The sequence below is a fragment of the Myotis nattereri genome, assembly GCF_964212035.1.
Source record: "Myotis nattereri genome assembly, chromosome: 19".
NCBI classification, from domain to species: domain Eukaryota; kingdom Metazoa; phylum Chordata; class Mammalia; order Chiroptera; family Vespertilionidae; genus Myotis; species Myotis nattereri.
The window spans coordinates 2,818,643-2,840,987 of record NC_138095.1 but is presented as its reverse complement, the minus strand read 5'-3'; the positions used below and the strand labels follow the sequence as shown (position 1 = coordinate 2,840,987).

General features: G+C 51.4%; 1 protein-coding gene across 1 annotated transcript in view; it reads left to right on the top strand.

Moving 5' to 3' along the window:
• Nucleotides 1-22,345, top strand: part of UBASH3B (ubiquitin associated and SH3 domain containing B) — a 137,357-nt gene that overhangs the window by 77,079 nt on the left and 37,933 nt on the right. The gene's annotated exons all lie outside the window — the stretch shown is intronic.

Here is a 22,345-nt window from a genome sequence, read left to right as displayed (position 1 = left end):
CTGACAGCTCTTCCCGTGGCTTTGGGCGAGGCTCTGGCTTTTCTGGCTGAACAGAGGGAAGGCCATTACCCACAGGCCTGTCTCCACAATGGAGAGAACAGCATCGACCCCCGTCTTTTGGAGACAGAATCTCCCCGAGTGAGAAAAGGCACAGGGGTGAGGCGTCCCTCCTGCATGCCCTCCTCCGCCCCTTGGCCACCGCGGCGTTCTCGTACGTCCCGCCTTCCCCCCATCGCACCTCCTGCCCCTTCTCCCTTCTTGTCTGGATGACAGCGTTCGGCGACTCGTGCATCAGGGCCAGCTCGATCCTGCCCACTGTGTGGCCGCGTGGAAGGACCAGGAGGGAAGCCTGGGCGCTGCGATCATTGCTCCAGATTTGTGCTTTGTCTCAGCGCAGCTCCCCGCGGCCAGCGACTACGTTTTGTCTGTGGCTGGATTTCCCAGAGCCCCACACAGGCCCTGCCCTTCTCAGGCTCAGCATAAGAGGGGGATGAAAGGACGGGGTGTTGGAGAGGTGCCTCTCACTCACCTGCCTGTGATGAAAGGCAGACTCGAACGCCACGTCAGCCGGCTGAGGTGTGCAGACCAAGGACATCGTCTTCCTGGTCAGCTCAACTGGCACCTCATTTTCCCGAAAATTCTCCTCTTTGGGTCTAAACCACTGAACACAGAGCAGTGACTGGAGGACACGGCCGTATTGCAGCGGGGAGAGCAGGATGGGGTCAGACAGAGCAGGACTGGTTTGGAGAGCTCGAGCCTGTGTCCCTCCAGGCTGGAGGGAGGCTGGGGCTGCCCGTGGAGGGGCTGGGCACAGGGCTGGGGCACAGGGCCTGCCTGCAAAAGGCTTGGCATTGTACCGGGTGTGGTGGGTGTGACTTCTGCTCTGGTGTCTGGCATCAGTGCCCGCTGGGGATCCTGCATGACCCTCTCCCGCCCTCCCTCGCAGGGCATGCCTCATGATCAGCCCCGAACTCGTACTACACCTGGTACCTTTTCTTTTGATTCCTCATTGCCTTCCAAGGTTAAACAAACAGCCCACTTCCTCCCTGGTGTGTGGAAGGCCACACACACTCACAGGAAGGGGCGTGGGAGGTCCCTGCAGGTCCCTGTTGTTTTCCACGATCCCAGGAAGTTAAGGGACTTGGCCAGGTCACACGGTGACGGCCAGACTGGAACCCTGGCTGCACCCCCCGTGAGTCCCTGTCCCAGACGCACAGCAGCCACCAGGGTGGAGAGGGGCCTGGCAGCATGGGGGAGGAGATACATGCCAAGGACGTGTCTGCCGGACTCTAAGCCAGCTGCACCCCAGCTCGTCACGACCATAACGAAGTCGTTTTCTTGTCTAGGCTCAGCTGCCTGATCCGTAAAATGGAGAAGTCAGACCACATGACTTCTCCCTGTCACCCTCCAGGGGGGCAGGTGTTTGCATGGGTTTCAGCGGCGCACCTTGGAGGCAGCGCCGACGTGCCGTGGCCACACTGCGCTCACGGTGGAGTCCGCTCAGTGCTCGGGTTCGAGCCGCAGCCTCCGTCTCTGTCCGCTCACCGGCTTTTCACGTAGCAACTCCCAGAACCCAGAGGGCAATGGCCTTTTGACTTGTCTTTTGGGGAAAAGGCCTGAACACTTCATAGGTTTTTTCCTTTGTAAGGAACGTGAGGATCAGGTCTCGGGCGTGGGAGGCCCGGAGGGCCACGCAGAGTGATGGTCTGGCACCAAAGGGCTCTGCCCAGCGGGTCCGGAGGGCCCCATGCCAATGGAAGGCGTCGCAGGGCAGGACGGGCCCTCGGCTCCTGACCCAGGCTCCAGGGTGGCCTCCCCTCCCGTCCCCGAGGGAGGCCGCAGCTGAGGGGAAGCAGGGCCGGAGGACATGACTCATTTCGGGTCCTCTGAGCTGGGACAGTCCGCTTAGCCTTTGTCAGCTTTGGCTCCGGGTCCTACAAGTCTAAGACTGGATTTATATTTAGAAAAAAAGAAAGCGGGCCGGAAAGCTCTTGTAAATCTCATGGCTAAAGATGACCCGTCTAACAGGGTGATGGGTTGTTGTCTGCGTTGGTTTTCTTACTCGCTGGTTATTAGATGATCCGTTTCCTGGGGTTTGGAGCTCATTGCAGAAACTGTTTGTGTCCAGACCCTGCAGAGCCCCGCCTGGTCCCCCCAGGAAAGGGTGCTGGACACAGGGCACCCCTTCCCCTTGGCAGCGTGAGCTGGCTAAGGAGGAGGTCTGTCAACTAGGATGGAAGGAATCGAGCCGGCCTTCAGGCATCAGCCTTACAGTGTGTCGGCCCAGAGGGCTGCCGGCTGCCTGCAGCAGGTGGCATGTGCCTGTGGCAGTGAGAAGGGACTGTGTGAAAAGGTTTCCCCGCTTTTGGCCTTGAAAGCCACTCAGTTACCAGAGCTGAGCCAGGCCCTCTGTGCACTCCCCTCCCTGCCTCCCCCCTGTGCCGGGAGCCGGTCCATCCTTGCTGTTTCAAGGGACCTGGCATATATGGCATACTGTTCTTAATATGTTTGCTCACCTTCTTGGCACTATGTGTTTTAACCAAGGTCACCTCTCTGAGAAAGGTTGTTTCCCCAGGTAGGGATTTTCCCCTGAAGTTAGGGAGGGAATAAAACCCCTTAACTAAGTGCCAGGTGGGTAATTAATCACTTTAACTATGAACAATCATGCTTAAGCTACATAATCTTTACTACCTGGAATGAAGATAAGAAACGCCCTAACCTTTGGAATAGAGATTGATAGGATTGGAATCAACTGGTATAAATACAGATGTAATAAGACAACAGGACACAGAACCTAGACACAGAACCTAGACTCAGAACCTAGACACAGAACCTAGACAGAACTTAGACACAGAACCTACACAGAACCTAGAGACAGAAGAACTTCGCTGGAGAGAACATGGCAAAAGATCCTGGACTGAACCTGACTACAGAAATTGGCAAGAGAACCTGACTAGATCCTGGTGACTGAACCTGGCTGGAGAACCTAGCGAGGGAACATGGCTACAGAACCTGGCTGGAGAACCTGGAGAACCTGGCTGGAGAACCTAGCAAGAGAGCATGGACACAGAACCTGGCTGGAGATCCTAACCAGAACTTGGCTAGAGATCCTGGCTAGGCTGCTGATCAACTGAACGCTGTCTCCATGTCATTCCTTCTTCGCCGACTCTGTCCACACCTTTGGGGACCCCTGGACCTGCTGAGGTTAGACCCCAGCACCCCTGCCTCTCACCTGCTTCCCTGTCCGGTGCCTCCATCTCTGTGTGCAGACTCCCCTCCCTTCACATCTTTGCGGTTATAGCTGGTCCCCTGAGGCTGTGTGCCTCAGCAGGGAGGCCGAGGTAGGGCCTAGGACGCCCAGAGGGGAGGCCGAGGTAGGGCCTGGGATGCCCAGAAGGGAGGCCGAGGTAGGGCCTGGGACGCCCAGAGGGGAGGCCGAGGTAGGGCCTGGGACGCCCAGAGGGGAGGCCGAGGTAGGGCCTGGGACGCCCAGAGGGGAGGCCGAGGTAGGGCCTGGGACGCCCAGAGGGGAGGCCGAGGTAGGGCCTGGGACACCCAGAGGTTATGTCCCAGGTTGGGCCTGGGAGGCCCAGGGTGAAGAGGCCCTGATGCAGGAGATCAGCTCCGGCCGAGGCAAGCTCAGAGCTGCCTCTCGGTGCTGGGGAGGGATCCCAAGGCTCCCAGCACATTGGCCTGGAGTCAAGAAGTGGCGCTAGGAGGTTGGCAGTGCAGCCTAAGCACAGATGCCCTTGGGAACGCGCCTCGGACGGAGTGGAGGGCTGAGGGTCAGCCACCAGCCTCTGCGCATGGGTCCAAGGAGCCACCCAGCAGCAGCCATGTGGCCTCGGGACCTCGTGGAGAGCTGGCCCTCAGTTCCACCACCCTGGCCGGGCCGCTTCCGCCCAGCGTGGGAGCTGAAGTGAGTGGCCCCGACCTCCGTTGTGAAATCAGTGGGCGTCCTCTGTCGCATCTGAACCACGTGCTGTCAGCAGATCCTGGTGTTGCAGGCTCCGCTCAGGCACAGTCACACGCAGGCCTGGCAGGGAGGGCATCGGTGGGTGTCTTATAATCTAGACCCTCCAGGCTGTGGGGCAGCAGACAGCCAGGGTGCATGCTCTGTCCATCACATGAAACCAGTCACCACCTTCCTGCCGTTTCCTGAGGCTGAGGGTGAGGGCCCTTGAGGGGGAAGGGCGCTAAGCTCTCGGGAGCCCAGTGGGAAGACAAGACCTTATTTTTTTAAAAAAAGGAAAAAGCTGCTCCTCTGAAGGAGGCATCCTCAGAGTCCCCAGAGCCCAGAGCTGAGGCCTGGGAAGGGGCCGGCCTGCTGGGGTCGGGCTGCGGCAGAGGCGGCCTGGAGGTTGGGGGCTCTCCGTGTCCCGGTGAGTTTGGTTGAGTCCCATTTATTAAACAGAAAGTGCCCCGTGAAAGAGGAAGCAGTCAGTCATTTCAGGAAACCGCCTGACCGCTCAGCAGCTCAGCTGGTGGACCCCGGGCTCTCAGCTGCAGCGGGAGCCTCCGGACACTCAGCCAAGAGCCGTGTTCCTGAGGGTGTCATCCCGGGAAGCAGGAGGCCGGCGGGGCAGCGAGGGGGACAGGCCTGGGCCGCTCTGAGCTGGCACTTCCTTATGCCACTTCGTGTGCCAGGCAGTGCCTCAGCCTCCGTTGACTCAGGCCGGGCTGAGCCAGAGAGGGGTTGTTCCTGGGCCTGCACTTCATTCTGTCTGACTCTAGGTCTGTGTCCTGGTCGCTCCAGTCCACCCCTCCCTTAAGTACCCAGCTCTGACTCCCCTAAGTTAGATTCACTGGATGGCAGGAATGAGCTGAGGAGGTGTTGACGCTGCAGGACTCAGATCGGCGTTTCCCTTGGTTCTGGACTGGTCCTTCCGTCTCCTGCAGAGAAGGCCAATCTCACTCCTTAACCCTGAGGTTACTCACCAGCTCACAGGGCTGCACAAGCAACGTGACGGTCCCCCCACTTCCCCTTTCCTGCAAAGCTGCTGTACTTTCCCCATCCTATGTAACGAGAGAGGAATATGCTAATTATCCATTGCACTGTGATGTCACGACCAATCTACAAGTGGTGGAGAGCTACAGGAGGGCGGGGCAGCGAGCTAGGAGCAGCGGGAGGGCTACCAGCGGGCAGGTGGCCAGCTGAGGAAGCGGCAGTGAGCTACTCGCGCACGGATTCATGCGCAGGGCCACTAGTTCATCAATATTAGAGCTTAGTGACTTAACACACATACATTTGTATTGCATGTGACATTATTATACTTAAAATTGTTTTTCTTGAAATATTAATGTTTATTGCATGTAACATTATATTTAAAATCGTTTTTCTTTTAAAAAATCAACAAAAACAAACAAACAAAAAGCACATACATTGGTATTGTCGCGGTTTCCGGAGGCCGGGAGTCCCGGCTTAGCTGGGTCTCTCCTCAGTCAGCTTGCAGTCAGCATTTGGCTTCTCAGCTAGGGACTCAGCTCGGCTCCCTGCATGCTCGTGGGAGAGGCACAGGCCGTGGTGCTGGAATGGGGGGGGTGGGGTGGGGTGGGGTGGGGGGGCAGCTCCTCACAGGACAGTTAGGTCCCGAGGCCCCACGGCTGCTGCGGGCGGCTCCTTGGGCGGCTCACTGCCCATGGCTTCAGGCAGGAGCGTGCATCACGCAGAGCCCCGTGTTTGTCACAGCACGTCGCAGCCCGACCCGTCACCTCTGCCTTATTCTGTAGGACGGGCTGGCCTTGGAGCTGCCTGCACTCCGGGGATGGGCACGCAGGGGCACGAATGTCAGGAGGCGGCCTTTTTAGGGTGTCCTTGAGGGCCTGTCTGCCACACTGGCTAAACCGGTAACATTTTCATAAAGTTCACTTTAAAAAGGCTTAACACCTACTATGTGCCCAATACTATGCCAGCAGTTATGGCTAAAAGAATGTCTCTGCTTGAAGTAGCTCACCGTCCGCTGTGGAAGACAGATCATGGAACAGAACGTGGAAGGCGCTGTGAGGGCAGACTCAGGGCGTGACCGGTGCCCGGGCCAGGCGGGCACAGCTTTTCCAAGGAGACGGAGTGTTAAAGGTGGGAAGAAGCCTGGCCACTGGGGGTGCAGTTGGCCCTGCAGAAGAAGGAATGGATGGAAGAAGCTTTTGAGTGTGAGACAGGAGCCAAGGAACAGAATGCTGGGAGCTGAGGAGGAGCCGGAAGGAGTCTCTACTGTCCTGGACAGGAGAGCTTTACAGACAGGATGAGGCGCCCTGTACGGAGCGGGATGGCGGCAAGCACTAAATGAGCCAATCCCGTTCCTCTGAATATCGCACATATAACTAGACCCAGCCATGATTTTTGCTAGTTTGGGTTTTTGTCTCCACGGATATCTCCTAAAGTAAGCAGCTGGCAGCTTGGATTTGATCTCGAGACTACTGGCTCAGTAGGATTTGCTGCAGTTACAGCCTTCAAACGTCTACCCACACCTCCTTGAGGACCATCCTCCCGGGAGAGAGCTCTCAGTTAATCCTTCAAACCCGGGACTCACTCACGCACCTGCACAGGCCTCCGGAAGCGGCCTCAGGCGTCCGTGGAGGGAGGGGCAGGCCCTGGGAAAGTTGGGACCTGGGTTTGAAATCAGACCTGGTTTGATCTCAGCACGGCCACGGCGAACCGTTCCCCGTGCGCCTGAGCCGCGTGTGAGCTTTCCACACCTCGGTGTCACCGTACGGGAGCAGGAGGCAGTCCGCCCACCGTGTTGGTTTAAGAATTAACTAAGTCGGCCCCTGTCGATCCAGAGCACAGTAAGAATTCCGTCAATGTCAGCTTCCTCCCTTTCCAACACCTGTTGGTCGAAGTGGCCATCTAAGGGCTTCCCTTCAGGGCAGGGCAGCCTTTTCTGTCCTCATAGTCACAGCCCTTCACCCGGCATCTGGCAACAGTTGACACAATACAAACTTGTGTAGGGACACACGGACACTGTCCAGTGTTGGGGTGAGAAAGCAGTGAGGTCATGTTTGGTAGCAAGTTTCCAGGGACGCGTGTCACGGCACTTGACCTCACTGTGGTCCGGAAACGGCCACGGAGGACACGCGGGCAGTGGCTCTGCTCACACATCAGTGCTGTGTCTTCTTCCCAGCTGTGGGGCCTGGGCACGCTCTGCACTGCCTCTCAGCCTCACTTTCTCACGTGTTCAGTGAGGGAAATGACGGACCTACCTTTCAGGTGAGGACTGAATGAGAGCGCGCATATATACATATACATATACATATACATATACATATACATATACATATACATATACATATACATATACATATACATATACATATACATATATATACATACATACATACAGTGGGGCCTTGACTTACGAGTGTCCTGACTAACGAGTTTTTTGAGATACCAGCTGTCTCTTGGCTGATTTTTTGCATTGAGTTGGTAGAGTAATTTGAGTTAACGAGCTCCTTAACAAGCTCCTTAACGAGCTCGGTCTCGGAATGAATTAAACTCGTAAGTCAAGGCCCCACTGTATATATATATATGGCTAATATGCAAAGTGTCCCCTCAGGAGTGCGACTGGGAGACCAGGAGTTCGATCGCTATGTGCGCTGACCACCAGGGGTCGGCATGGAGCAAAGGAAGGTCCTGGCTGGCAGCTGAAAGGCCCCAATGGGCCCTGATCACCGGCCAGGCCTAGGGACCCTACCCGTGCAGGAATTAGTTTATATTTAAAATGTTTAGTAGTGCCTCCCTTCTCATCAACGCTCAGCACATGTTAGCTAATACATCACGTATACGCACAGGTACATGTTAGCTAATACAACACGTATGCACAGGTACATGATAGCTAATACATCACATACATGCAGGTACATGTTAGCTAATACATCACATATGCACAGGTACATGTTAGCTAATACATCATGTATACGTGCAGATACATGTTAGCTAATACATCATGTATGCGCAGGTACATGATAGCTAATACATCACATATGTGCAGGTACGTGTTAGCTAATATATCACATATACGCACAGGTACATGTTAGCTAATACATCACATATGCACAGGTACATGTTAGCTAATACATCACATACGCACAGGTACATGTTAGCTAATATATCACATATACGCACAGGTACATGATAGCTAATACATCACATACGCGCAGGTACATGTTAGCTAATACATCATGTATGCGCAGGTACAGACGGTGTCAGTGGTCTGTTTGGTAGGGTGCTTTCCTCTGACCCACCCAGGCTATGAGTCAGCCTCTCATGTAGCTTTGGGCTGAAACCATTGCAGCAGGACTAACAAGCATCCGTGTTTAGGTACTTTGGGCTGATTGTAGTGGTTTAGTGAGGAAGGAGGTGGAAATTAGAAGAGGAAAAACAGTCTCTGCAACATGAAATGACTCCTCATCTTCACCTGTTTCTCCCTGGCCCTTTGGTGGGAGGATGAGGGCTGTTCCCTCTCTGGATTTTAACTCCCACCTGCCAGCTGTTGCTATGGAGATTAACCACTGGGCCACCCTCCCTCACCCTGAGACCCAGGGCCCCTCAGGTTTCTGGACAAGAACAGGCAGGTCAGAGTTCTCGTCACACCTCTAGCTTATGCTGTTCTACGAGCTGAACAAGTCTTTGAACCTCTCTGTTGCCTCCTTTTGCTCACCTGTGATGTGCTGCCTGCCTCCCCGGCTGAGGTGACTGAACGTGGTGAGAAGTGTCGCGGGCAGGGAGCTCAGCCTCTGCTGGGCCTGTCTGCCCGCACGGCCCTGCGCCTGGCTCCGTGTCCTGCAGAAGCTGCTGACACGGGGGCACTTCCAGGGCTACCAGCCTGCAAGGGAGTAATAATGGTTCGTCCTGTACATCACCATGAGCTTTTGGAATGTTTATCCCAGTTCCCTTGGGGCCACTGCAGCGTGGGGGATGAAGACCCCCCAGGAAATGCGACTCACTCAGGCTCTTAGGACCTTCGAGGAAAAGGGGACCCGGCTAGCCTTGCCCAGTGCCCACGACTGAGACGCCCAGGACAGGGCTGGCTGGGCTCCTTGGATCCTCCCTCTGCAGCTCAGAGAGCCCCACTTCCCTCCTGACCAAAGCGGCTCCTGCCTGCCTCCCCGCAGACCAGAAGGTGGGCTCCCGCCTTCAGGGGAGTGCCAGCTTCTGCAGATGGCTCCCCGCGGCCGCCCCTGGCTGCTCGCCCCTTTGCCCCTTTTCCCGTGGGGTTGCCTTGTCTGGAAAGCTTTCTCTCTCCCCAAATCCCAAATACGCCTCAAGACCTTCCCAAGTGGCTGTCAATCACTTTAGCAGAGACGAGCTCTGGGTCTTCTGATGCATCTTGACATGTGAACATTAGCGGGGAATGGGAGACATTTATTCTAGGAAAACTGCAGAGACAGACAGATGATACGTGAAGGCCTGTGCTGTTTTTAAGTATGTGCTGAGCTCTCAAATACAAATGCACTAATGCTGCCATTAGCGTCATTCTGCCCGCAAGGGGTAGCTACTGTTACCCCGCTTAAGAGATTTGGAAAAGGAATGTTAGGATAATTAATTAGTCACAGTCCCACAACCAGTAAGAGCTTGCTCCCCAGAATGTGCTCCTGTCACACTGCACCCTCCCCGTGTGCCTCTGCAGCACCTCCCTGACCCCGGAGAGGGGTCCTGCCTATCCCCCAGGGAGGGGTCCTGCCTATCTCCCGGGGAGGAGTCCTGCCTATCCCCCGGGGAGGGGTCCTGCCTCTATCCTGGGGAGGGGTCCTGCCTATCCCCCGGGGAGGGGTCCTGCCTATCCCTTGTGGAGGGGTCCTGCCTATATCTGGGGAGGGGTCCTGCCTATCCCCCGGGGAGGGGTCCTGCCTCTATCCTGGGGAGGGGTCCTGCCTATATCCAGGGAGGGGTCCTGCCTATCCCCCAGGGAGGGGTCCTGCCTATATCCAGGGAGGGGTCCTGCCTATATCCGGGGAGGGATCCTGCCTATATCCGGGGAGGGATCCTGCCTATCCCCCAGGGAAGGGTCCTGCCTATATCCGGGGAGACATCCTCAGAGGCAGGAGGGACATGCTCACTGCTTCCCCACTGCGGTCTGATGGCTGGTTCCCAACCACAGCGAGGCCAGAGCTCAGCGCCTTTTCAGCAAGAACAAAACGCGGCCTCTCCTGTGGGCTGCGGGCCGTGCCGCAGGAAAACACCGGAACCTAGCAGCGTCCCCTGTGGACCCGCGCCCAGGAGAGCTGCTGACCGCTCCTTGTGGGTTGGGAGAGAGTCTTGCTGGAGGGAGAGGGAAGGGGCGCACGGCAGGTTGGAGTTTTCCACCTGGAGTCCTTAAGCCCCAAATAGCTCGCAATCCCCCTCTTCTCTGATTAGTTTTATTTAAAACAATGAAAACTGTAGCATTTTCATTGCCATTAGCTGGTCCTGGTGGGAGCATCCCTCGCCCAGTTGGCTTGCTGCTCCGTTGGCTGTTAGCTGTACAGGCCGCAGCTTCTGAAAACATTGGCCATTAGCCCACGGCTGAGAGGGTTCCCTGACAGGAGCCTGACTCTGAACCTGGGTCTCTGTGATCGATCCATCTTCCTCCATTGGGTCCATTTCCTCTGAAGGGAACGGGGCCATCATGGTTTATTTGATTGACAGGCCCCTCTACTACCTTCCTTCATCTCCTAGGGAGGCGGCCTGAGGGGCTGGGGCCCCAGAGATGAATCTGTTAAGCTGAGCTGTCCAGGCCCTTTGCAAGCCTATCTCACCGGCCTTAGCAACAAAAAGTGGCTGAAATCCCTTGTGTTAAAGTGACATAATAAATTATGTTGTTAGGTCGGGAAAGCATGACCAACTGGCAGGTATGGAGAAGGTGGCATGAGCCTGGGCACAGGTGGAAGGAGGTGGACATAGGGAGGGACTTCAGTCATCGAGATTTTGCTGAGGCCGCTCTTCTGAAGGCCTGCGAAAGCAAGAAACAGTCTTTGGTACAACCGCGGAGGAAGTGCTACCTTGTCTGGGGACCAGGAGGGATAAACAGCATGGTCTCAACTTCCTTGGCAGCCACAGAGTCAGTGTCTATCACGGACGGTTGCTCTGAGGACCTCGGAACACTGACGCCTATCACATCTTTCTTTCTCGCCGGTGTCCTGTGTGCCGTTCATCACCTCCTCTTTGAGATGAAGAAGCTAAAGTACCAAATTGGGAAATGACTTCCTTCAGGGCAGAGGCACCTGAAAACCAGTGCCCATGTCCTAGTTCCTTTAAGGAGCCACTAGGCAGCAGTGCTTGGCCTTGATTTGGCTTAGCTGAAGGACCACGTGTGCCCGTCCTTTGCTTGTGTGCCTCTTAGCTGCTCCTCAAATGCTCTCCACATTCATTTGGCCTCTGATCATCAATTAAAAGTGGGACTAACACTGTGTGGATCGTATTGGCCCCCGTGGATGAGAGGGTAACCGTATCAGAAACTGAGGTCTCAGTCAGCAGGCAGTGATGTTGAGAGGAGGTGCAGGCTATGAGTCAGGGGTGAGATCGGTAGCTCTGTAAGCATCTCCTTTCCCCGGCCAGTGGGCTGCATGGACACATGTCTGCACTTTATTTTGTGTCTGCCCTCAGCTCATGATGGGGGAGCTCTGCACATGGGGTTCTCTCTGCTGCCGAGAAGCCCCATTCCATCCTGAAAGGCACCCCAGGGGTCCGGGAAGATCTCTGTGATTACATCCAGTGAAAGGGTAGGGGCCACTTCTCTCTGGTTTCCAGAGAAGAGGGAGGTGGGAGGCCATTGGCTGAGATGCTTCCCAGGCTCAGTGAGAGGCTATGGGCTCAGTGCTTCAACTACTCAGCAGACTCCTTTCACTGACTCAGACTTCAGCCACGGCTTCAGAACCAGCCCCTGGGTTGGGACAGCCATCATAAAACGCAAACAGAGACATGGGACAGCCGACTGCCAGGCAGAGCCATCCAGGTCCAGAGGCTCTTGACAGTGCGGCTTCACGTTTGGCATGAGGGTTTAAATCCGTAAGTGCCTGGTGCATGGAAAGTCTTCAGTCATTACTTTCTTATTCTTATACTAAAGGCCCAGTGCATGAACTCATGCATGGGTGGGGTCCCTCGGCCTGGCTGGTGACTGGGCGATCGGGGCTGCAGGAGTTTGGCCGGAGGGAGGGGCTGCAGGAGGTTGGCCGGTGAGGGGGTGGGGTGGGGGGGAAGGGCCACAGGAGGTTGGCTGTGGGAGCCCACTGACCACCAGGGGGCAGCTCCTGTACTGAGCATCTGCCCCTTGGTGGTCAGTGTGCTTCATAGCGATAGGTCGACCAGTCGTTTGGTTGTTTGGTCACTTAGGCTTTTATATGTATAGATTTCTCCAACTAGAGGAGCAAATAGATGCCAAGTCACCACCTTGCCCTCTGCTCTCAGGGTAGCTGTCAATCTCCAGAAGACTGTTAAGCTGCCTATTATCCTATGAAGGTAGCACTGGGCAGGGGATTCTTCATAGAGCACAATAGAGGCCTCTGATATTTCTACCTAAAACCACATTACCAAATAGCATCTGTTATTTAAATACACCCTAAATGAATTCCTCATGGTTGCTTTGTGGCACCAGTGGCCTCTTTATATTATACACTGAACTCACCAAACAGGAAAAATAGGAGTTGGATTCTACCTATGTTTGCCCATCCCCCAGCCTAGAGCAGATCTAGGGAAAAGGATGAGATATGTGAATAACTGGGTCATCTTTTAATTGAATTCACAGTATTAGATGTGGAAAATTTAACAACTAATATCCTACAGGTTAAGAACATTTAAAAAAAATCCTACAGTTAGCATTAAATGTTTCTAAATTTGAGGTTGTCTTGGATACATGAAGGACATTTAATATTTAAATTTGATTGCATAGGAAGCGTCATCCACTTGGAGGATCACACTTAACCCATTATCCACACTTTCCTACACCAATAAGTCCTTGGTCCCTGGGCGCCAATGCACAGAGCAAATGAGGCCCTAAGGCCATGAGTACGCGTCTGTCAGCAATCCAAAGCCAAGGACAGAACAAGTAATTGGAAAGCTCAACAAATTAGGTTTCTAATTCATTCAATCAAAGTCTTGCTATTGTGAGGGATATGTTTCCATTTCTATGAGTACACATGCTTCCTAATTTTTTTGCTTCAGGCTTCAGGTTTGAGTTTAATTAGTTCAATAAAATAGGGATTGACCTGTCACCTGAAGGCAGGTGAGAGATGTATCATGCTTCCTGGAGAACCTGGGGTCTGGGTTAGCCTGTCCACTGGAACCAGGTGTCTGGAGTATTTACTGACCTCAATTTTGAGTGAGTTGGGATCTGAAGGGACTCCTTAGACAGGACACAGGCGCTCAGTGGGTAGGCTAAGGAAATGTCTGGCTTACAAACAGAGAGACAAGAAATCAAAGTCAAGTAGCCAAAAACTCGAGGAACAGAGTGCCTGGCCAGGCCGGTGTCTGTAATGATATGTGGTCCGGCAGTTAGCCCCAACCCCAGCTTCTCCAGGGAACAATAACCGAGCTCACAGCTACTACCACCCCAACCCCAACCCCAACCCCAACCCCAACCCCAACGTGTCTCTGCTCTTACAGTCTCACTCATGGGTGTCCCCACCATCCACACATACATTCAAGCTATAGTTCTCATCAGTCTCCAAGAGTATCCAATCAATAACCCAGACATCCTTCCTAACATCCCCTCGTCAATATACTTCAGCCGCTCAACACTCCCTTTCTAAGTGGTAGCCAGCGTAGTGGTAGCCTCCCTTAACTCCATCCCTCACATGCAGTCTGATCGCCTCTTCGCTTACCATTCTTTATTGTTCCCACTCCATAAGCTAGTCAGGTCCAAGCCCTCTAAACTGGCCACACCCCTTCCTTCTGGAGCTGTCCACCTGTTCAGCTCCACCTGTACTTCTTCCAGCTTTACCATCTTTGTTCCAGCAGCATGAACTCTAATTCCCCTGCACGTGTACATTAGCTCTTGCCATGCTCTCCACTTCAAACGCCCTTCTCCCTCCCCTCTTCCGCTAGCCAGCTCTTACTCTGCTTTTAAGATCTCGATCAAGCATCATTTCTTCTAGGACAGAATCCCAAACTTTCTCAGTTCACAGCATCCTTAGTGTCTCAGTCATTTTTACATAGAGCCGGCAGGCCAACGTAAATGCCTAATAATTCATTTAATAGTTAGATCCAAAGAACTTAATAAGTATTTATCTCCTAACAACTTAAGGGCCATGTGAAAAATAATACAAACAATTGAAAGAAAAATAATATTTTTATTTCATTCTTAAATAACCACAACTATTTACTAATAGGATGTGTGTTTGCTGGGCACTGCACAGCGACTCAAACCTTAGGACCCGTTTGGACACCACCACTCTCATGTCCTGTTCTGCCCCGGTTTTCATTGGGCACTTGCTTCTTATTACAACCGTTTCCAAAGTCCCAGTCCACACAGATAGGAAGCCAAGAGGAATGCAGCACAGCCTCGCACTGGAACTGTGGCTGCCGAGCTCGTAGCTTGTGGGATGTCCACCAGGTGATGCGTATTGCTGTTTCCCTGGAGAACTTAAACTGTCCCCCAGCACCTCTGGGTTTGCCGAGGCCTCCTGACCCAGAGGAGCTTTGTGTTCAGCTATGAGCTCAGCCGCAGCTCCCCCGCCCCTGGGCGCTCGGCCAGGGCGGCGCCACAGGACATGGAGGAAGCTGTTTGCATCGGTCTCTTCCTCCTGTGACTTCTGCAGGGCAGGCACCCGTGGGTCCCTGCCAATGAATAGTGCAGCCATAGCACATAGTGACACAGGGGTAAATGCAGATTCTCGCACGGTAACCCCACTTCGGCTCCCCCTGCACAGGGCGAGGGCCACTCTCACACGCGGCTGTTCAGCTGAGAGGAAGTGAAGGGTCAGAGCCACAGTGGACCCACGGACCAGCGAGGCTGCAGAGGACACCAGCTTGGGGACAATTAAATAGGAAATTTCAGTCCAGCTCTAACCTGTGGTTCTGCTGGACCTGGAAGTGGGACCAGCCTGCATCTACTGAAACATGTCAAACTTGAAGGCTACGCGGGCCACAAAAAACAAAAGCTTCCATTTTCATAGAAACGTAGGTTTATTTCGCTAGAGACATGCTGAATACAAAGGGCTGAAATAAATGAGTAATCCTTAACATAAAATAATAGAACATTTTAATAAAAATTAATATTTTTCTTGAACATTAACTTACCAGACACTGAATAACTGCACAAATTAATAAGTGTAACGCAAATAAACCTATTTTTCTTGTTCTCTGAAAGTGAAATATTTCCTGTTGCGCACACCAAACAAGTCAGTCCAAGACTAACGATGTGGCCATCGGCTGCTAAAATATTCGCTGCTAGTATCAGTGGAGAGAAATGGTGCGCCTGCGCGTATGGCAGGGAAATGAATGCAACACGATGATAGTAATCAGTCATTAGTGAACGTTGTAGTTCGTTATTAATAATTGTGTGTAACAGGATGTTGTAAAAATTAAGTTATGGAATTTTTATTAAAATGTTTCTTACATACCGTTATATTGGCTGGGCCGCAAACATATTGGTTGTGGGCCGCATGCGGGCCGCGAGTTGACATGCTTGACCTACTGGACCCCGCATGAACCAGGAAGCTCCATCCAGTACATTTCTTACTGTCGTTTGGTTTCCTACTAAGAGTTCCCTGGGAAGAGAAGGAAAAGAGAGACTGGAAAGAAAGGAAGGAGGGAGAGAAGAGGGAAGAAAGGAATACAGAAAAGGAAGGAAGAGGGAGCGGGGAGGGGGAAGAAGTGCTCCTCAGGTGTGTGCAGTGACAGGTCATGAGGCATCTCCGCCTGGTGGCTGGGGGGCGCCCTGGCCTGGAGCCAGACCAACCTGGAACCCACAATGTAACAGAGCTGAGGGCGACCCCGGGCCTCCTATCCCAGCCAAGGAGGCCTGGCCGTGGGCACTGCGGTGAGGCATGAAAATTCGCACATTTTTTCACATTCTGCTGAGAATAAACCTTCAGCGTAACAGGAAGGTGAGGCAGGACCAGGACCAGGAGGCAGGTTTCTGTTCTCACCTGAGAACATCCGCAGTTCTTGGGCCTCACTGATTCCGACTGCCGAGGTCCCGTCTAAACAGTCGCTGTAATTCACGGGCTGGCCTCCTCCCCTTTGGGTTTAGAGGGCTGCTCCTCTGTTATCTGCTCAAGATCTCCGCTGTCTCTGCCAACTCTGAGTCACTCTACAGGTGTCAGACATTCAAGCTCAACCTGATGTTTGGGGTGCACCCTCACACACCCGCCCCCGCCCATGGCCTCAGACCGGCGGGAGCTCTATTATGCCGTCTTTCGTCAGTGAGGTGGAGTAGGGGGTGTGACCGGCCGCTGCCCATGCTCGGTCTGTCCTGTGGACAGAGTTCTGGGAACAGAATGAACCCAGCGCCTCCAGCAGGAGCCCTGCCCGGGGCTCCTTGGAAGCCAGTTTACGCCTCCTGCGTAGAGAATCTCACACCTGTTTCAGATCACTAACTACTTACCAGAAACTTTCAAAGAAAAACAAAACAGCTTTGTAGCACATACTGCCAGGAAATTCCTTCTGATGACTAAGGTGAGCCCTTTGTGCTATTGCTAAAGCTTGTTTTATCTTGGTAACATTTGCTAGCGAAGGTGCATCAGATACAATAACCTTCCATAGAACACTTTTTAATTTTATGTTTCAACTAGGGGCCCAGTGCATGAATTCGTGCACCTTGAAAGGAACTGTGGTCTGTGAGGCTGTGATGGGCACAGGGGTGGGTCTCGGCCCATCCTCTGTGCTCGCACCCGGCCCCTCCCACTGCGGCCCCCTGTCCCCTGTCTGCTGACAGCGCTGCTCCCGCAACCACCGCTCCCACATGCTGACAGCGTGGAGCAATTGGGGCTGGTGCCAGCAGTGGGTGTGAGTGGGGCCTGCACTGTCAGCGGGTGCGAGCAGCAGCTGCTACCCTGATCGCCCTTCAGGAGCAGGGGGAGATGGGAAAGCCCTCAGGGCCAATCAGGAGCAGCAGTTGCCACTCGCACCCGCTGACAGCACTGAGTGATTGGGACCGGCGCCAGGCGCCAGCAGCGGGTACGAGCAGGACCAGCACCAGCAGGAGGTGTGAGTGCTGGGTGGGACCATGGCATGCAGGAGCAAAGAATTTTCAGTAACCACCAGAAGCTCACCCCAGTGACACTGACTGGCACCCTGCCTTGGTCTGGCGCTCCTGCTCACCTGCTCCACCATCCCGTAGCAGCTGATGCCCGCCATGTTCCGTGCACACCCCCTGGTGGTCAGTGGACATCATAGCGACCAGTTGTTTGGTTGTTCGGTTGTTCCGCTGTTCAATCTATTTGCATATTAGGGTTTTATATAGAGAGATTACAGTTGACATTCAACATTATTTTATATTACTTTCAGGTGTACAGCAGAGGGGTTAGGCAATTATTCCACTTACAAGATGGTCCCCCAATAATTCAAGTATCCCTGTCACATGCATAGTTATCACAGTATTGCTGCTCTGTTCCCTACATTGGAATGTACATCTCTATGAATGTTCTGTAGCTTCCAATTTGCACTTCTTAATCCCTCCTCCTTTCACCCAGCACCTCTGGCAACCATCAGTTTGTGCTCTGTATCTACTAGTTAGTTTGTTTTATTTGGTTGTTTATTCTATTCTTTAGATTCCACATATAATGAAATCATATGGTACTTGTCTTTCTCTGGCTGACTTACTTCACTTAGCATAACACCCTCTACGTCCATCCATGTTGTCACAAATGATAAGGTTTCATTTTTATGACCAAGTAGTGTGTGTGTGTGTGTGTGTGTGTGTGTGTATTTATTTATTTATAAATGTCTTTATCCAGTCATCTGTTGATATACACTTAAGTTGCTTCCATATCTTGGTTATTGTAAATAACACTGCAATGAGCATGGGGCGCATATGTTTTTTCAAATTAATGTTTTGGATTTCTTTGGACATATACCCAGTCATAAGGCATTTCCATGTTTTATGTTTTAGGAGCCTCCATACTGTTTCCCACAGTGGCCGCACCAGTCTGTATTTCCACCAACAGTGCTTGAAGGCTCCCTTTTCTCCACATCTCACCAACACTTGTTTGGTGATTTATTGATAATAGTCATCTGGCAGGTGTGAGGTGATATCTCAGTGGGGTCTTAATTTGCATCTCTCTGGTGATTAGTGACTTTGAGCATTTTTTCCTATGTCTACAGGTCATATTATGTCCTCTTTGGAGAAGTGTCTATTTAGGTCTTCTGCCCATATTTTAATTGGATTTTCAGGAGGGGGTGTTAAGTTCTATATGAATCTTGGTTATCGATCCATATCTGATGTATCACTGGCAGATATCTTATTTTATTCACTAGGTTGTCTTTTCATTTCATTGATGGTTTCCTTTGCTGTGCAAAAATTTTTAGTTAGATGCAGTCCCATTAGTTCATTTTTTGTTTGTTTCCCTCACTCTAAGAGATATTTCAGAAAAAAATATTGCTAAGAGAAATGTCAGAGGTTTTTTTTTTAATAAAATATATTTCTTGGTTGATTTCAGATAGGAAGGAAGGAGAGAGAGATAGAAACATCAATGATGAGAAAGAATCATTGATCAGCTGCCTCCTGCACACCCCCTACTGGGGACTGAGCCCACAACCCAGGCATGTGCCCTTGGCCGGAATCGAACCTGGGACCCTTCAGTCCTCAGGCTGACGCTCTATCCACTGAGCCAAGCTGGCTGGGCAAAATGTCAGAGTTTATTGCCTATGTTTTCTTCTAAGGGTTTTATGGTTTTGGGTCTTTTAAGTCTTTAATTCATATTGAGTTTGTTCTTGTATATCGTGTAAGAAGGTGGTCTAATTTCATTTTTTGCATGTATCTGTTCGATTTTCCTAACACTGTTTACTGAATAGATTGTCTTTAACCCCATTATATATTCTTGCCTTTTTTTTTTTTTTGTAAGATTTTAATTGTCAAGGTAGGTGTGGATTTCTTTCTGGCTCTCTCTTCTGTTCCATTGATGTGTCTGTTTTTATGCCCGTACCACACTATTCTGAATACTAGAGCTTATAGTATAGTTTGATATCAGGTTGTGTGATCCTTCCAACTTTGCTCTTCTTTCCTGAGATTGCTATGGCTCTTTAGGGTCTTTGTGGTTCCATATAAATTTTTGGATTTTTTGTTCTACTGTGAAAAATGCTATTGGTATTTTTACAGATTGCATTGAATCTGCACATTGCTTTGGGCAGTATAGATATTTTACTGATGTTAAGTCTTCCTATCCATAAACACAGTATATGCTTCCATTTACTTGTATCTTCTTCAATTATTTTTTAGTGTTTTTACAGTTTTCTGAGTGCATGTCTTTTGCCTCCTTGGTTACATTTATTCCTAGGTTGTTGTGGGTGTTTTCTGAGGCAATTGAAAATGGGATGTTTTCTTAGTATCTCTTTCTGATATTTCATCATTGGTGTATAAAATACAACCAGTTTCTGAATATTTATTTTGTATCCCACTAATTAATAAATTCATTTATCAGTTCTGTTGGATTTTTGGTGGAATCTTTAGGGTTCTCTATACAAAGTATCATGTCATCTGCAAATAATGACAGTTTTGCTTCTTCCTTTCCAATTTGGATGCTTTTTATTTGTGTTTCTTATCTGATTGCTATGGCTAGCACTTCTAAGACTCAGTTTAATATGAGTGGTGAAAGTGGACATTCGTGTCTTGTTCCCAATTTTAAGGAAACCACTTTAAGCTTTTCCCTGTTGAGTATGATGTAGTTGTACGTTTGTCATATATGGACTTTGTTATGTTAAGGTATGTTTCCTCTATTCCAACTTTGCTGAGAGTTTTTATTATAACTAGAGGCCTGGTGCACGAAATTGTGCAATCCTTGGGGGGATCGGGCCTAAGCTGGCAATTGGACATTCCTCTCGCAGTCCGGGACCCCTCGCTCCTTACTGCCCGCCTGCTCGCTGCTCCTTACCACTCAGCTCACTGCTCCTTAGTGCTGCCGTGGAGGCAGGAGAGGCTCCCGCCACCGCCACTGCACTCTCCAGTCGTGAGCCTGACTTCTGGCTGAGCGGCGCTTCCCTTGTGGGAGCACACTGACCACCAGGGGGCAGCTCCTGCACTGAGTATCTGCCCCCTGGTGGTCAGTGCACATCACAATGACCAGTCATTCTGGTCATTTTGCCATAACGGTCACGTAGGCTTTTATTATACAGACTAGAGGCCCAGTGCACGAAATTCGTGCACGGGTAGGGTCCCTAGCAGCTGCCAGCTTCTGGCTGGGCCTTCCTTTGATCCGCGCCGCCCCCTGGTGGTCAGCGCACATCATAGCGAGTGATTGAACTCCTGGTCTCCCAAACTCACTTTGCATATTAGGCTTTTATATGGGTGCTGGATTTTCTGCATCTATTGATACGATTGTATGCTTTTTATTCTTTCTTTTGTTCATGTGGTATATCAAATTAATTAATTTGCAGATATTGTACCAACCTTTCACCCAGGAATAAATCCACTTGATCATGGTATGTGATCTCTTTAATGTATTGCTGAGTTCAGCTTGCTAATATTTTGTTGAGAATTTTTGCAGCTGTGTTCATCAGGGTATTCGCCTATAATTTTCTACGTTTGTAATGTCTTTGTCATGTTTTTACTCAGAATAATGCTGGCCTCGTAATGAGCCTAAAACCAGCCTGGAGGCTTCGCTCCTCTTGAGTTTCTTTGAGTAGTTCCAGAAGGAGAGGTGTTATTCCCATAAGACTTTTCAGACGTGTCTTCTTCACAAAGAAGAACTTGGATTCCCATAAACTTTTATCATCGCCTTATCACCCAAACCCTTCATTGTCTGTCTCAGTTATAGTTTTGAACCCCCTCCAAAATTTGTTTTTTGAGTCACGGAGACCATGACTTAATTAGACCTTTCATTTCCAGAGAATTCTCCTAGTGCTTAAAGAAAAGTACATTTCAGTGAGGTATATTTCACCAGGAGAACGGCATAGAAAAAAATTGGATCTTTTAAATATAAATAGCACATTGTATCACAGATGAGTTTTCCTTTTCTCAATTGTTTTTTTAAACAATAGGTGTTTTTGATTAATTTAATTCCTAGTAGATTCTAACTTCTAAGAGACTGATTTGCATTCTTCTGTGGGTATGTGGCTGCTGGATCCAAAAAAGCCAAGAGGTATGTTCTCGGATGGCCTAGTAAACAGTAAAGGAAACGGCTGGCAACAGGCCAGCACGAAGCACCTTACCCAGGTGTGGGCATGGGGCAGGGGGAGGAGGGGAACTTGTTTTCCAGTCTTTTCCTCAGCAGCTTCTGTCCTGAGAAATTCTGAGGGGCCCAGAGCACTGGCCCTGCTTCTTCATAACTTATTTACTGAAAGGAGGCGTGTCTTCTAGGAGCTGTTCTACTTAGCTGTGCCAGTTTCTCCACCCTGTTCACCTGGTATCTGTGCTCAGGTTTTCATGCAGGAAAGGCAGGCATTTCTCTTGCCTTTGGCCTGTGGAGCGAGCAGGAGCCTGGCCGGCACTGGCATCCCCTTCGCCAGGCTGCCTTCAGCAAGTTGCTGTCCTTCCTCCCCAGCTGCCCTGTGTGGAGGGAAGAAGTCAGGTCTCAGGTGATCTCTGAGGTCCATGCAATCGGATCTCCCATGATTCTCACAGCACCAGCTCTTCTCATTGCTCCATAGAGGGGCCACGAAAGGGAAAGAGGAGTTGGGCTCAGCAGCCAATTGGGAAAAGGGGACATTCCGTCCCCTCGCTCCTCTCTCCCAAGGACCCGGGATCCGTGTCGGGTAAAGGATGGGAGTGAGTGTTCATTGGCATCTCCCATGTGTCAGGCACCGGTCAAGCACTTGACTGAAGAGTCGATGCACTGGTGTCCTTCGCTACCACAGCCCCGTGCGAACCCCCATCCCTCCCAGAGGGGTCCGTCCGTGTTCTTCAGGTCTCACTTAAGGTGTCACCTCTTCTCTGAAGCCTTCCCTGACCCCCTGGCCGTTCCGCCTGGGTTGGTCTCCCTGTCCTATGTTATGTTCCCCTACTTTCCTTCACTGCCCCGACCACAGTAGTAAATAATTATCTGTACAGATGAATGTTTTCATGCCTGCTCAGCTGAGATCTCCATGAGGGCAGGAGCCACATAAGTGTTGTGTTTCGCTGTATTCCTAGAGCCTAGAACAGCGTTGATGAGATAACAGCAATTCACTAAGGATTTCTCGAATGGGCGTCGTAAGCATGCGTGCACGAATGGGTGGGTGAATAGCAGAGCTGGGCACAAACCCACAACTCTCGGCTCTTGGAGACCAGACGGAAAC